The 13018-nt window shown below is 48.4% G+C and overlaps 3 non-coding genes across 3 annotated transcripts; all 3 read left to right on the top strand.

Moving 5' to 3' along the window:
- Positions 1-5861: 5861 nt before the first annotated feature.
- TRNAF-GAA (transfer RNA phenylalanine (anticodon GAA)) lies at positions 5862-5934 on the top strand. Its single transcript has one exon. It is a non-coding gene; the product is annotated as a tRNA-Phe (tRNA).
- Positions 5935-6387: 453 nt separating this feature from the next.
- On the top strand, positions 6388-6459 carry TRNAD-GUC (transfer RNA aspartic acid (anticodon GUC)). Its single transcript has one exon. It is a non-coding gene; the product is annotated as a tRNA-Asp (tRNA).
- Positions 6460-11974: 5515 nt separating this feature from the next.
- On the top strand, positions 11975-12046 carry TRNAA-UGC (transfer RNA alanine (anticodon UGC)). The gene has a single exon. It is a non-coding gene; the product is annotated as a tRNA-Ala (tRNA).
- Positions 12047-13018: the final 972 nt, after the last annotated feature.

Here is a 13018-nt window from a genome sequence, read left to right as displayed (position 1 = left end):
AATTTTGCCTTTAGTGAACAAATCTTAAACACAAAAGGAAAAACCTATGCAGAAACAACCTAAATAACCACAGATCAGAAGACAGTTAAATGAATTGCTCTATATCAGGTGATGAATGGCACGTGCCAATTTAAACTGATGTGAATTTTTTTTTTTTTTTTTTTGAGACAGAGTCTCACTCTGTCGCCCAGGCCGGAGTGCAGTGGCGTGATCTCTGCTCACTGCAACCTCCGCCTCCCGGGTTCACACCATTCTCCTGCCCCAGCCTCCCGAGTAGCTGGGACTACAGGCACCCGCCACCACGTCCGGCTAATTTTTTTGTGTTTTTCAGTAGAGACAGGTTTCATCGTTTTAGCCAGGATGGTCTCCATCTCCTGACCTCGTGATCTGCCCGCCCCCCAAAGTGCTGGGATTACAGGCCTGAGCCACCGCGCCCAGCCAAACTGATGTGAATTCTTTTAAAATGCCTCTAAATGGTGTCGGGCATGGTGGCTCAAGCCTGGAACCCCAGCACCTTGGGAGCCGTAGGCGGCGGGGTGTCGGGGGGTCGGGGGGTGGGGAAATCACCTGAGGTCAGGTGTTCAAGACCAGCCTGGTCAACGTGATGAAACCCCGTCTCTACTAAAAATACAAAAATTAGCCTGGCGTGCTGACGGGCACCTGTAATCCCAGCTACTCGGGTGGCTGAGGCAGGAGAATTGCTTGAAACCAGAAGGCGGAGGTTGCAGTGAGCGGAGATCGTGCCACTGTACTCTAGCCTGGGCGACAAGAGGGAAACTCCATCTCAAAAATAAAAATAAAGCCTCTAAATGTTTAATTTTTTTCTTAACACATGGAATTGATTACAAACTAATTTGTCTCATGGGGTCAAAAAACATTTATCTTTTTTTTTTTTGAGATGGAGTTTCCCTCTTGTCGCCCAGGCTGGAGTGCAATGGCGTGATCTCCTGCCTCAGCCTCCCGATAGCTGGGATTACAGGCATGTGCCACCACGCCTGGCTAATTTTGTATTTTTAGTAGAGACGAGGTTTCTCCATATTGGTCAGGCTGATCTCGAACTCTCGACCTCAGTTAATCCACCACGTCTCAGCCTCCCAAAGTGCTGGGATTACAGGCGTGAGCCCCCGCGCCCAGCCCCAAAAGATTTATCTTAAGTTCAGTAATTCCTTCCATTTCATTTCTGATTTCTTATTCTCTTGTGAAACTAAAATTGATGTTGCTGCCTTTTGTTAAAAATAAAGCAGGGTGCGGTGGCTCACGCCTATAATCCCAGCACTTTGGGAGGCCGAGGCGGGCAGATCACGAGGCCAGGAGCTCGAGACCAGCCTGGCCAACATAGTGAAACCCCGTCTGTACTAAAAATACAAAAAATTAGCCAGGCATGATGGTGAGCACCTGCAATCTCAGCTACTCCGGAGGCTGAGGCAAGAGAATCACTTGAACCCAGGAAGTGGAGCTTGCAGTGAGCCAAGATCACGCCATTGCACTCCAGCCCAACCGACAGTGTGAGACTCCGTCCTCAAAAAAAGATTAAAAATAAAATATATAATCTGATTCCATTTTAATACAATCAATCTGTCAATCTCTCATGCTCTGTGTATATATCCACTGCAGAGAGGCTTAGAATGGTGTTCAATTACTATCCATGAGGGATGTTTCTAAGGATATGGATGCTTATTAGTTCACATCTTCATACTTTTCTATGATTCTTGATACTGAGTTTTTTTTTTTTTTTTTTAATGTAGTCTTGCTCTGTCACCAGCCTGGAGCGCAGTGGTGTGATCTCGGCTCACTGCAACCTCCGCCTCCCGGGTTCAAGCGATTCTCCTGCCTCAGCCTCCCAAGTAGCTGGGACTACAGGCGCGGCCACCACGCTCAGCTAATTTTTTTGTATTTTTAGTAGAGACAGGGTTTCACCATGTTGGCCAGGATGGTTTCGATCTCCTGACCTCGTGATCCACCCACTTCGGCCTCCCAAAGTGCTAGGACTACCGGCATGTGCCACCACACCTGGCTAATTTTTGTATTAGAGATGGGGGTCTCACTATGTTGCCCAGGCTGGTCTTGAACTCCTGGGCTCAAGTGATCCACCCACCTTGGCCTCTCAAAGTGCTGGGATTACAGGTGTGAGCCACCACACCCAGCCTCATATTTTGCTTAAAAAAAAAAATCAACTCATGAAAATGAAATATGTGTGCTGGGCATGGTGACTCACACTTGTAATCCCAGCACTTTGGAAGGCTAGGGAGGGCAGGTCACCTGAGGTCAGGAGTTTGAGACCAGCCTGGCCACCATAGTGAAACCCTGTCTCTACTATAAATACAGAAATTAGCCAGATGTGGTGATGTGCGCCTGTAGTCCCAGCTACTCGGGAGGATGAAGCAGGAGAACCGCTTGAATCCAGAAGGCAGAGGTTGCAGTGAGCCAAGATCCTGCTACTGCACTCCAGCCCAGAAGACAGAGCGAGACTCCGTCTCAAAAAAATAAAATTAAAAAAAAAAAGAAATATGTGATCGGTAATTGTAGTGGGATCAATAGTGACTCCCTAGAAGATGTATCTGCCCAGAACCTCAAAAGGTGACCTTACTTGGAATCCAAGGGTCTTTAAAGAGGTAATTAAGAGAAAGAGCTCAAATGAGTTGATCCGGATTAGGGTGGATCCTAAATCCCATGACATGTGTCCTCATAGGAGACAGCAAAGGAAAAAGCAGGCCTTTTGTGGTAGCTGACACCTGTAATCCCAGAACTTTTGGAGGCTGAGGTGGGAGGATGGCTTGAGCCTGGGAGTTGCAGACCAGCCTGGGCAGCATATTGAGACCCTCATTTCTACAAAAAATGTAACAACAACAACAACAAAAATAAAGAAAGAAAAGGGGAAAGTACACATGGGCCTGGAGAGGAAGGCCACGTGAAAAAGTGGGCAGAGAGTGCAGTGATGAAACTACACGACAAAGGACACCAAGGCCACCACTAGAAGCTGGGAGTGGGAGGTGGCGTGGGACACTTTCTTCCCCAGAGCCTCCAGAAGGAACAAGCACTGCTGACCCCTTGATTTTGGACTCTGGTCTTCAGAACTGTGAGAGAGTAAATTTCTGTTGTTTTAAGCCACTCAGTTTGTGGTGATCTGTTACTGCAGCATTAGAAGCCATTAAGTAATTAAGTAATTAAGACCTGGCAACTTGTTTATCCAACAAATATTCATTGACAGCCTCCTATATGCAAAGCACTGAGCTGATACATTATCAAGTGAGAAAAATAGGGCATTGGTTGTATGAACTGAATCATTTGAGAAAAAACTATGGGGAACAAAACAAAGTGAGTTGGTCATTTTTAAAAATATTAACAATTGCCATGAGACTCCAGTTTTCCCTTCTCAATTTCATTAGCAACACACATTTTCGGAACACACACCTTGGTTTGTGATTGCTGTAGACTGAAGATCCGGCTGGGCACCAAAGCCCACTCCTTCTCTCACAGGCTCAGAGCTGGATGTGCTGCATTGCTGGCCTAGCTGTCTGGAGCCGGATCTAGCCAGACCTGATACCCATGTCAGAAATGAATACACAATGCTGGGCCCCCCGAAAGGCCATTTGCCATGCTCTTGTGGGAGGATCTTCAGAAGGGGCTCTATTCATGACAGGAAGGGAGCAAAGAATTTCAGAAGAGAGACAATGTGAAATCTTTCCACTCTCTCAGAAAATCCAGCCACAGTGAGTAGGGTGGAAGGTGTATTAGTCTCCTCAGGCTGCCATAACAAAATACCATAGGCTGGGGGTGCTTGAGATACAGAAACGTATTTTCTCACTTTTCTGGAGGCTGGAAGTCCAAGATCTAGGTGCTAGCAGGCTTGGTTTCTTCTGAGGCCTCTCTTCTGGGCTTGTGAATGGTTGCCTCCCTGCCAGGTCCTCACATGGCCGTCCCCCTGCATGTGTGTCTGTGTCCTAATCCTAATCTCCTCCTCTTACAAGGACAACAGTCACATTGGATTAGGGCTTCCCCTAATGACCTAATTTTAACTTAATCACATATTTAAAGGCCCTATCTCCAAATACGGTGACATTCTGAGGAATTGGGTGTTAGGGCTTCAACATACAGATTTTGGAGGGATAGAATTCAGCCCATGACACCAGGTTTGAGGACTCTTAAGGGGACTCCGGTTTGCTCCAGGAAGTTCAGGAAATTGGCTGACCCAGTGCATCCATTTGGAAGTGTAGTGGGCATCTCAAAACGTAACATGCCTGTGACTGAAGTCTTGATTTCCTTACTCACTCTGAGGCACCTGCCCTCGGGCAAGAGCATCAGCATCCATGCGGTAGCCCAGACAGCCGCGGGGTGTCATCCTTCACCCCTTTCTTTCCCCGTTCCCTATGTGAAATCCATCAACAAGTCCTCCCACCCTCCTTCTGAAGCCAGTCTCAAATTCGTCCCTTCGTCAACACCTCCAACTGCCTCCTCGCTGGACTCCCTGCTGCCACTCTGGCTGGCCAGTCCATTCTCCACCCAGCAGCGGGGGTGACTTTGCAGATGGAAATCATCTCACTCCCCCATGGCTTTCCAAGATCCAGGGCATCCAGGCTCATCTCCTAGGCCTCCAAAGATGGCAAGATCTGGTCTCCGCCCCACATTCAGACCTTGCCCCTTCCTCTTCCCCTCCATCTCTTCCCCTCCACCTCTTCCCCTCCACCTCTTCCATCATGACTTCTTTCTGTCCCTTTGACAAGCCAACCTGGTTTCAACCTCAGGACCTTTGTACTAGCTGTTCCCTCCGTCTGTGATGCTCTTCCTCCAGGTCTTCCCGTGGCTCTTCAGTCTTCTGGTCTTCTCAGATCTTCCCTTCTCTTGCTGCCCCCACAGTGCAGGTATTTTATTTTTCTTAGCATTTACTATTATGTGGACTTATTTTGTTATTGTGTTTGGCTTTTTTTTTTTTTTTTTTTTTTTGATAGAGATAGGGAGCTCACTATTTTGCCCAGACTGGTCTCCAACTCCTACCAGCGAGTCTGCTTTCACCTGGGCCTCCCAAAGCTCTGGGATTACTAGCTTGAGCCCCCGCATCTGGCCTGTTAATTGTATTTGTTGATGGGTGAGATGGTTATTAGGTGCTCGGCGAATGCTTCTTGAATGACTTCAGGTCATGAGGGACTTCCTGATTCTCTCCCGGACAACATCCGCACCGTCCAACCGCCCACTTCCCAAAGCGAAGAGCCCAGTCTGGATGCCAACCTGTTGACGTCTTCCTACTTGGAAGCTGAGCAGGTGCTCACAAGCATGGAGGCCACACTCGGAGGCCGGATCTGAGTCACTCCCTGCCCGAGGAACGCTGCGTTCCGGCCGACGCGTCCTCCCGCAGGCCCTGGCGGGGTCAACATCCCTGCCACGCCTCGCGCTACTTGCGGAGCTGCGCCCAGAGGATGACATTTTTCCTTTGCGCGGAGAAGGGGGCTTGAGAAACCCGAGCTCTGAGCCAGGTGGGATTCATTCATTCACGCATGCATTCATTCATGTAGTCAGTCAGTCCATCAGTCAACAAATACTTGTCAAGCCCCACAATGTGCTAGGCACTGTTCTAGGTACTGAGGGACACAGCGGTGCCCGAGGTAGACAAGGTTCCAGCTCCTCTTGTGTTTGTCATGCTGGCTGGAGAGACAGACAAGGAAAATGATAAAGTTAGCAATAAATAGTAAGGGCTGGGCCTTGGCGGGAGATGTGATCAGAGAAGGCTTCTCAGAGGTAGTGGCTTTGACAGACGAAGAGGCCACTGCACGCAGTCCCTGCTGAACCTGCATTCCCCGCGTCGGTGTCAAAGACCCGGGACGGCAAAACGACCAGGAGGATAAAAGAGCAAGCTATCCACAATGCCTGCCGAAATAGCTCAGTTGGGAGAGCGTTAGACTGAAGATCTAAAGGTCCCTGGTTCGATCCCGGGTTTCGGCAGTTTCTATTTTTCTTTCCCCCTGGGGGGAAAAAGGAGGTGCATAGACGAAGCCGATTCCTTCCAATTGATCAAAGGCTTTTACTTTCTATGTTTAAGAAAGCCCCGAGCAGTGTCCGCGAGGAGCCAGAGGGAAAGGAAACTCCCCCGCCACTCCCCGTTTGGATAAATCAAATTAGGTCAAGTTTTTCCTGTCTCCACCTCCTTCCTGTCTCAAATGCACATTTGTTGATGCCTGTTTGTTCATTTTTGCTTTCTGTTTTTTAATGTCTGCTTTCTGAACTCTCGCGGCAAAATAAAAGACCAAGCAGGAAACGGTCGCCTTAAAATGGCATGAAGTCAAGTCGGACCTGTTGTTTTGTGGGAAATACAAGATGCTTAATTCTTTGGAAGGTGTTTAGGGAAAGCTACATTTACCTTAAGAGAGTCACTTGAAAGGCTTGGTTTTCAGGCGATCCTCGTTAGTATAGTGGTGAGTATCCCCGCCTGTCACGCGGGAGACCGGGGTTCGATTCCCCGACGGGGAGGCCAACTATACTTTTACCGTTCTTCTGTATTTTTCCTTACTCTTCCTATGAAGAATAAACACGGCAGGTAAACGGGACTCTGGTTCTGTGGTTTTCTCTGGTCTTGCTGCGTGTCACACAGTTACAAGAAAGCAAGAAAAAGGCAGTGCTCACCTGCGGAAGTGTTCATCTATTTCTTTCTTTTTTTTTTTGAGACCATTTTTTTTTTTTTTTTTTTTTTTTTTTTTTCTGAGACAGAGTCTCGCTCTGTCTCCCAGGCTGAAGTGCAGGGGCCCGATCTCAGCTCACTGCAACCTCCGCCTTCCGGGTTCAAGCGATTCTCCCGCCTCGGCCTCCCAAGCAGCTGGGACTACAGGCGTCCGCCACCACGCCCAGGTAATTTTTATATTTTTAGTAGAGACGGAGTTTCACCATATTGGCCAGGCTGGTCTCGAACTCCTGACCTTGTGATCCTCCCGCCTCGGCCTCCCAAAGTGCTGGGATTACAGGCGTGAGCCATTGCGCCCGGCCTAGAGACCATTTCTTTTTTTCTTTCTTTTTTTAAGACGGAGTTTTGCTCTGTCACCAGGCTGAAGTGCAGTTGTGTGATCTCAGCTCACTGCAACCTCCACCTCCTGGGTTCAAGCGATTCTCCTTCCTCAGCCTCCCGAGTAGCTGGGATTACAGGCACGCGCCACCAGGCCCAGCTAATTTTTGTATATTTGGTAGAGACGGGGGTTTCACCGTTTTGGCCAGGCTGGTCTCGAACTCCTGAACTCGGGTGATCCTCCTGCCTCGGCCTCCCAAAGTGCTGGGATTACAGGCCTGAGCCACCATGCCTGGCCGTGTTCATCCATTTCTTGCACCCCTCCTGCAAACTGTTTGGTTTATGTAATGGTTTCTCAGAATAAGATTATCAGCTTCCGAGGCCAGGAACTGCTCCTTCTGCTTCCGTCTTAGGATTTGCTCCAGCCCCGAGGGAGGGCCCTTGGAAAATGTTGATAGATTTGCTTGTCTTTAGGCAGTTGCAGACTCAGCTTCCTGAATACAGCTATCACCTTTCCCAGGCGCTTTTGTTGAGTTAACTTTCCATATTCATTTTACAAATATTTACTGAGTACCTATTATGTGCCAGGCACGGTTCTAGGCAGCAAGACAGAGAAGGTGCTGCCCTGTTGAGATTACCACCTAGTGAAGGACCTGGCATTGAACAAATAGGATAAAATGGGTAAATGCCATGAAAAAAAACCAGGCAAACCAGAGGCATGGGATAGAGAGTGAGTGGGATTCATAGGCCCCTTTAGAGAGGTGGTCAGGGAGGCCTTTCTGCGGAGGTGGCATTTGAACCAGGACCAGGAAAATGAGAAAGAGCCAACCATAAGAAGAGCTGGAGGCCGGGCACGGTGGCTCACGCCTGTAATCCCAGCACTTTGAGAGGCTGAGGCGGGTGGATCACCTGAGATCGGGAGTTTGAGACCAGCCTGACCAACATGGAGAAACCCTGTCTCTACTAAAAAACACAAAATTAGCTGGGTGTGGTGGCACATGCCTGTAATCCCAGCTACTTGGGAGGCTGAGGAAGGAGAATCGCTTGAACCCGGGAGGCAGAGGTTGCAGTGAGCTGAGATCGCGCCATTGCACTCCAGCCTGGGCAACAAGAGCAAAACTCCATCTCAAAAAAAAAAAAAGAACTGGGAACAGCATTCTAGGCAGAGGGAACAGCAAGTGCAAAGGCCCTGAACTGGGAAGAAACAGTGAGGAAGCTGGTGTGGCAGAAGCACCCATGGAAGAGGAGAGGGAGGAGGGAGGAGGGAGGAGGGGGGCAGAAGGAGGTGAAGTCAGAGCAGCCCTCAGAGGCCGGATTACATCGTACCTTGAAGGGATATGGAGGGCAGCAGGTATGGGTTTGATTCTGAGAGTTTCATGCAGAGAGAAACATTCGGGTTTGTTTGAGCAGTGCCCTCTGGCAGCCAGGTGGGTGGGCACAAGAGGAAGCAGAGGCACCTGCGGACTGAGAACAACCTGTGGTCTTGCTCCTCAACCACATCTAAAATGATGCCACCTATGGCGCCATCCTGCTCTTCTGCTGCCAGGGTCTCTCTCCCGTGGCTCCCACTTAGGCTGGGGAAATGAGGTCAGAGGATGGTTTACACGGTGGTCCCCATTCCTCACCTCCCCACTGCCCTCCTGCTCTCCCCCATGTCTCCAAAACCGGTCAGCAAAGCATCACGCCGGGCTGAATGGAAGAGGCAACTGCCCTCCAGCAGAGTTCTATGATAATAACACATTTATAAAAGCCAGACCCACATTTCACAGTCCCTGCCTTCTATTTATTTATTTATTTGAGACAGAGTTTTGCTGTTGTTGCCTAGGCTGGAGTGCAGTGGTGCAATCTCGGCTAACTGCAACCTCTGCCTCCTGGATTCAAGCGATTCTCCTGCCTCAGTCTCCTGAGTAGCTGGGATTACAGGCCTGTGCCACCATGCCCAGCTAATTTTTTGTATTTTTAATAGAGACGGGGTTTCCTCATGTTGGCCAGGCTGGTCTCGAACCCCTGACTTCAGGTGATCCACCCACCTCGGCCTTCCAAAGTGTAGGGATTACAGTTGCGAGCCAGTGCACCTGGCCTTATTTATTTATTTAATTTTGAGAGAGGGTCTTGCTCTTTCGCCCAGGCTGGAGTGCAGTGGTGCAATCTCAACTCACTGCAGTCTTGACCTCCCAGACTCAAGAGATCCTCCTGCCTCAGCCTCCTGAGTGGGGGTGGGGTGGGGTGTCTCACTGTGTTTCCCAGGCAGGTCTTGAACGCCTGGGCTCAAGCAATCCTCCCACCTCGGCCTCCTAAAGCACTGGGATTACGGACCTGAGCCACTGCACCCAGCCCAGAGCCTGTGCTTTCTACCAGACACTATTATACATGTTTTATGTGTAACTCATTAAATTGTCACAACAACCAGATGAGGTAGGTACATTGAAATCTCTTTCACAGATGAGGCCTAGAGGTTAGGTGATGCAATCACAGCTGCTGTGGCGGCACTTCTTGCCCCCAGGCTACTAACTTTTCTGACAATTCTGCATGGCCTTTGGCTAGGAAGAGTTTCAGGTGCCAGCAGCTGTCAGGGAACGATGGAGAAGGAGGTGGCAGGACATTTTTGATGCAAGCTTTCCTTATCACAATAAGTGTCTATCTCCAGCCAAGAAATCTCAAGGTTGATGGAAAGGGGTATAGCCTTCAGTTTTCTGCCCTCTCCTAGCTTCTCACCCATTCTTTCCCCAAGGAACAGCTTTTCGATGACCTGAAGGACACCAAACATTGTGACTTCTCTCCCCTGGTGTGCTTAAGAAACCCTCTGGAAGAGAGATGCAAATTCACAGTTAAAGAATGGCTCTTAGGGCCCGTACGGTGGCTCACGCCTGTAATCCCAGCACTTTGGGAGGCCGGGGCAGGCGGTGGGGGGCAGGGGGCGGATCACGAAGTCAGGAGTTTGAGACTAGCCTGACCAACATGGTGAAACTCCGTCTCTACTAAAAATACAAAAATTAGCTGGGCGTAGTGGTGCACGCCTGTAATCCCAGCTACTCAGGAGCCTGAGGCAGGAGAATCGTTTGAACCCGGGACGCAGTGGCTGCAGTGAGCCAAGATCCCGCCACTGCACTCTAGCCTGGGCGACATAGCGAGACTCGGTCTCAAAAAAGCAAACAAAAAACAAACAAAACAAACAAACAAAAAGAATGGCTCTTTTCGGTGGGCAATTGTAAAGAGACTCCTTCCTCCAAGCCGAAGCCCTCATTCTGGGAAGTGGATCTGTTTCTTTCCAGTTTGCTCATTTTTATATTCAGATGGTTTTTTTTTTTTTTTTTTTTTTTTTAAGATGTGGTCTCCCTCTGTCTCCCAGGCTGGAGTGCTGTGGGGTGATCTTGGCTTACTGCAACCACTGCCTCCTGGGCTCCAAAAATCCTCTCGCCTTAGCCTCCTGAGTAGCTGGGACTACAAGCGCTTGCCACCACATCCGGCTAATTTTTTGCATTTTTGGTAGAGACGGGGTTCACGCCATGTTGGCCAGGCTGGTCTCAAACTCCTGGCCTCAAGTGATCTGCCGACCTCAGCCTCTCAAAGTGCTGGGATTACAGGCATGAGCCATGGCGCACGGCCATAATAGTTCTTTTGGGAGGAAAAAATGTCTTCCAGCTGATATGCAAACCTCAAAGTCACTGAAGGTTGGTATAGTTTTAAAGGATGAGAAATCAGAGGTTTCTGGGTGAAGGTACAACCAAGCCAATGTCCTTATTTATTGGAAAGAAACTCGATATTCCTTCTCTTCTCTTCTGTCTGTGAAGAGGAGCATTTAATAATGGGTTAGTTTACATTTGTTCCTTGGTTCTGGTATCCGCTAGAATTTCAGTTGCAAGGTTATGAAGAGCTAACCTACTTGGGAAACATAAAACAATTTTTTGTTGTTGTTGTGGTTTTGCTAAACTCTAACACTCACTTAAACACACAAAAGTTTAATTTAGAAAATATCCTTGGCTGGGCGCAGTGGCTCATGCCTATAATCCCAGCACTTTGGGAGGCCGAGGCAGGTGGATCACCTGAGGTCAGGAGTTCGAGACCAGCCTGGCCAATATGCTGAAACCCCCATCTCTACTAAAAATACAGAAATTAGCAGGTGTGGTGGTGCACGCCTGTAGTCCCAGCTACTTGGGAGGCTGAGGCAGGAGAATCGCTTGAACCCAGGAGGCGGAGGTTGCAGTGAGCCCAGATCATGCCACTGCACTCCAGCCTGGGCGACGGAGCCAAACTCTATCTCAAAACAAACCAACCAACCAAAAACTAAAAGCCTCTCGCACTCCCGTGTGTATTGCAGCTTTATTCACAAGTGCCTAGATGTGTCCGTCAACAGATACATGGATAGAGAAAATGTGTACATACGCGATAGAATACTATCCGACCTTAAAAAAATACAAAACAAAATGAAATCCTGTCATTTTTCCTCTATGAAACAAAAACAAAAACATGGTTAAGTTTGGGGGACATTACATAAAGTGAAATAAGCCGGGCACAGAAAGATAAATACTGCATGATCTCACTCACATGCGGAAGCTGAAATAGTTGGTCTCACAGAGAGAATAGTGGTTACTGCAGGTAGTGAAGGTGGGGGGAGGTGGGAATAGCCAAAGGGGGGTTACTGGATACAAAAGTACAGCTAAATAGGAGGAATAAGTTCCAGTGTCCCTACGGGGTGAATACAACAACTTATTGTACGTTTTCAAATAGCTGAAGTGTGGATTTTTAATGTCTCCCAACACAAAGAAATGATACATGTTTGAAGGGATGGATGTGGTCATTGCCCTGATTTGAACATTACAAATTGTGTACATAGATCACAACATCACACCACACCTCATAAATGTGCACAATTGGTATGTGTTGAAACAATAAAAACCAAAAATAAAAATGAAACACATGGAAACAGGAAAAATGCCTTTAAGAATAGAGTATAGCAAGGACCTCCAAAAGCAACTCCATAAAAGGGAGGGGGATGTAGCTCAGTGGTAGAGCGCATGCTTTGCATGTATGAGGCCCCGGGTTCGATCCCCGGCATCTCCAATGTAGTTTTGCTGATTTCTCTATTCATTTTGGTCCATGGTTCTTTATCATTAAAGTGCCATGGATGTGATTATTATAAGTGTTATGATTCCAGGCACTACTTGGAGCTCAGATTTTCACACCAAGCGTGATCTTCCCATTCTGAAATCTCTAATGTTTCAAATGCACATGAGTTAGAAGAGGCTGATGGGAGTAATCAGCAGAAAAGTGTTAAGGCAAAACCTGACTCGATGATTGAAACCACAGCAAAAGTGAGCAGGATGATCATTTGGGGAGTGTACACCACATCTCGTGCCACTGTGATTGCACTGCACTGGCCTCGAGGGCTGTTGACGCATTCTTGCCCATCAGGGGGCAAATGTGTAAGTTGCTGGAAGGTCTGGGCCCCCCTGTTTCCCATCTCACTCCTCCTCTGCACTGCCACGAACCACCTCATTTGCATGGGAGGAACCCAAAAGCAAACTCGCATCCCAGCGGGGCTTTGCTCTCTGCTTCCTCAGCAACACCTCTCCATGGCTGTAATGCACGTGCTATTTACATTTATATTCATACACTGTGTTCCGGGGTGAGCAGGCCTATGCAAACCTACTCCAAAGGCCAAGGGAGCTGAGAGGCCAAAGAAAGGGGCTGACAAACCCAGTTTCTCAGGAAAAAACATTTATCAGGGACTTACCAACAGAAGCCATAGTCTCAGGGCGGTCATCAGAGGATATAAGGTTTGCTGCGCCATAACCCCCAACCCAGGGCTTCTATACCATAGGGAAGGAATATGTAGGACAATTGAAGTTGACCCCTCAAGCAAGGCAAGAATGTTATGTGAATCTGCATAAGGGAAGGATTTATGATCTAGGTTGTTCTTTTCTAAGGGCAGAATTTATGGTAACAGTAAAGTAGAAATCTTAGAGACCTTCCTGGAAGAGGCATTAATCAGAAGTTACCTTGGCGGATTAGCAACCAAGATGGAGTTGCTTC

The sequence above is a fragment of the Pongo abelii genome, chromosome 10 (genome assembly GCF_028885655.2).
Source record: "Pongo abelii isolate AG06213 chromosome 10, NHGRI_mPonAbe1-v2.0_pri, whole genome shotgun sequence".
In the NCBI taxonomy this organism is placed as follows: domain Eukaryota; kingdom Metazoa; phylum Chordata; class Mammalia; order Primates; family Hominidae; genus Pongo; species Pongo abelii.
The sequence above is the reverse complement of the archived record's forward strand: the minus strand, read 5'-3'. Positions and strand labels throughout refer to the sequence as shown.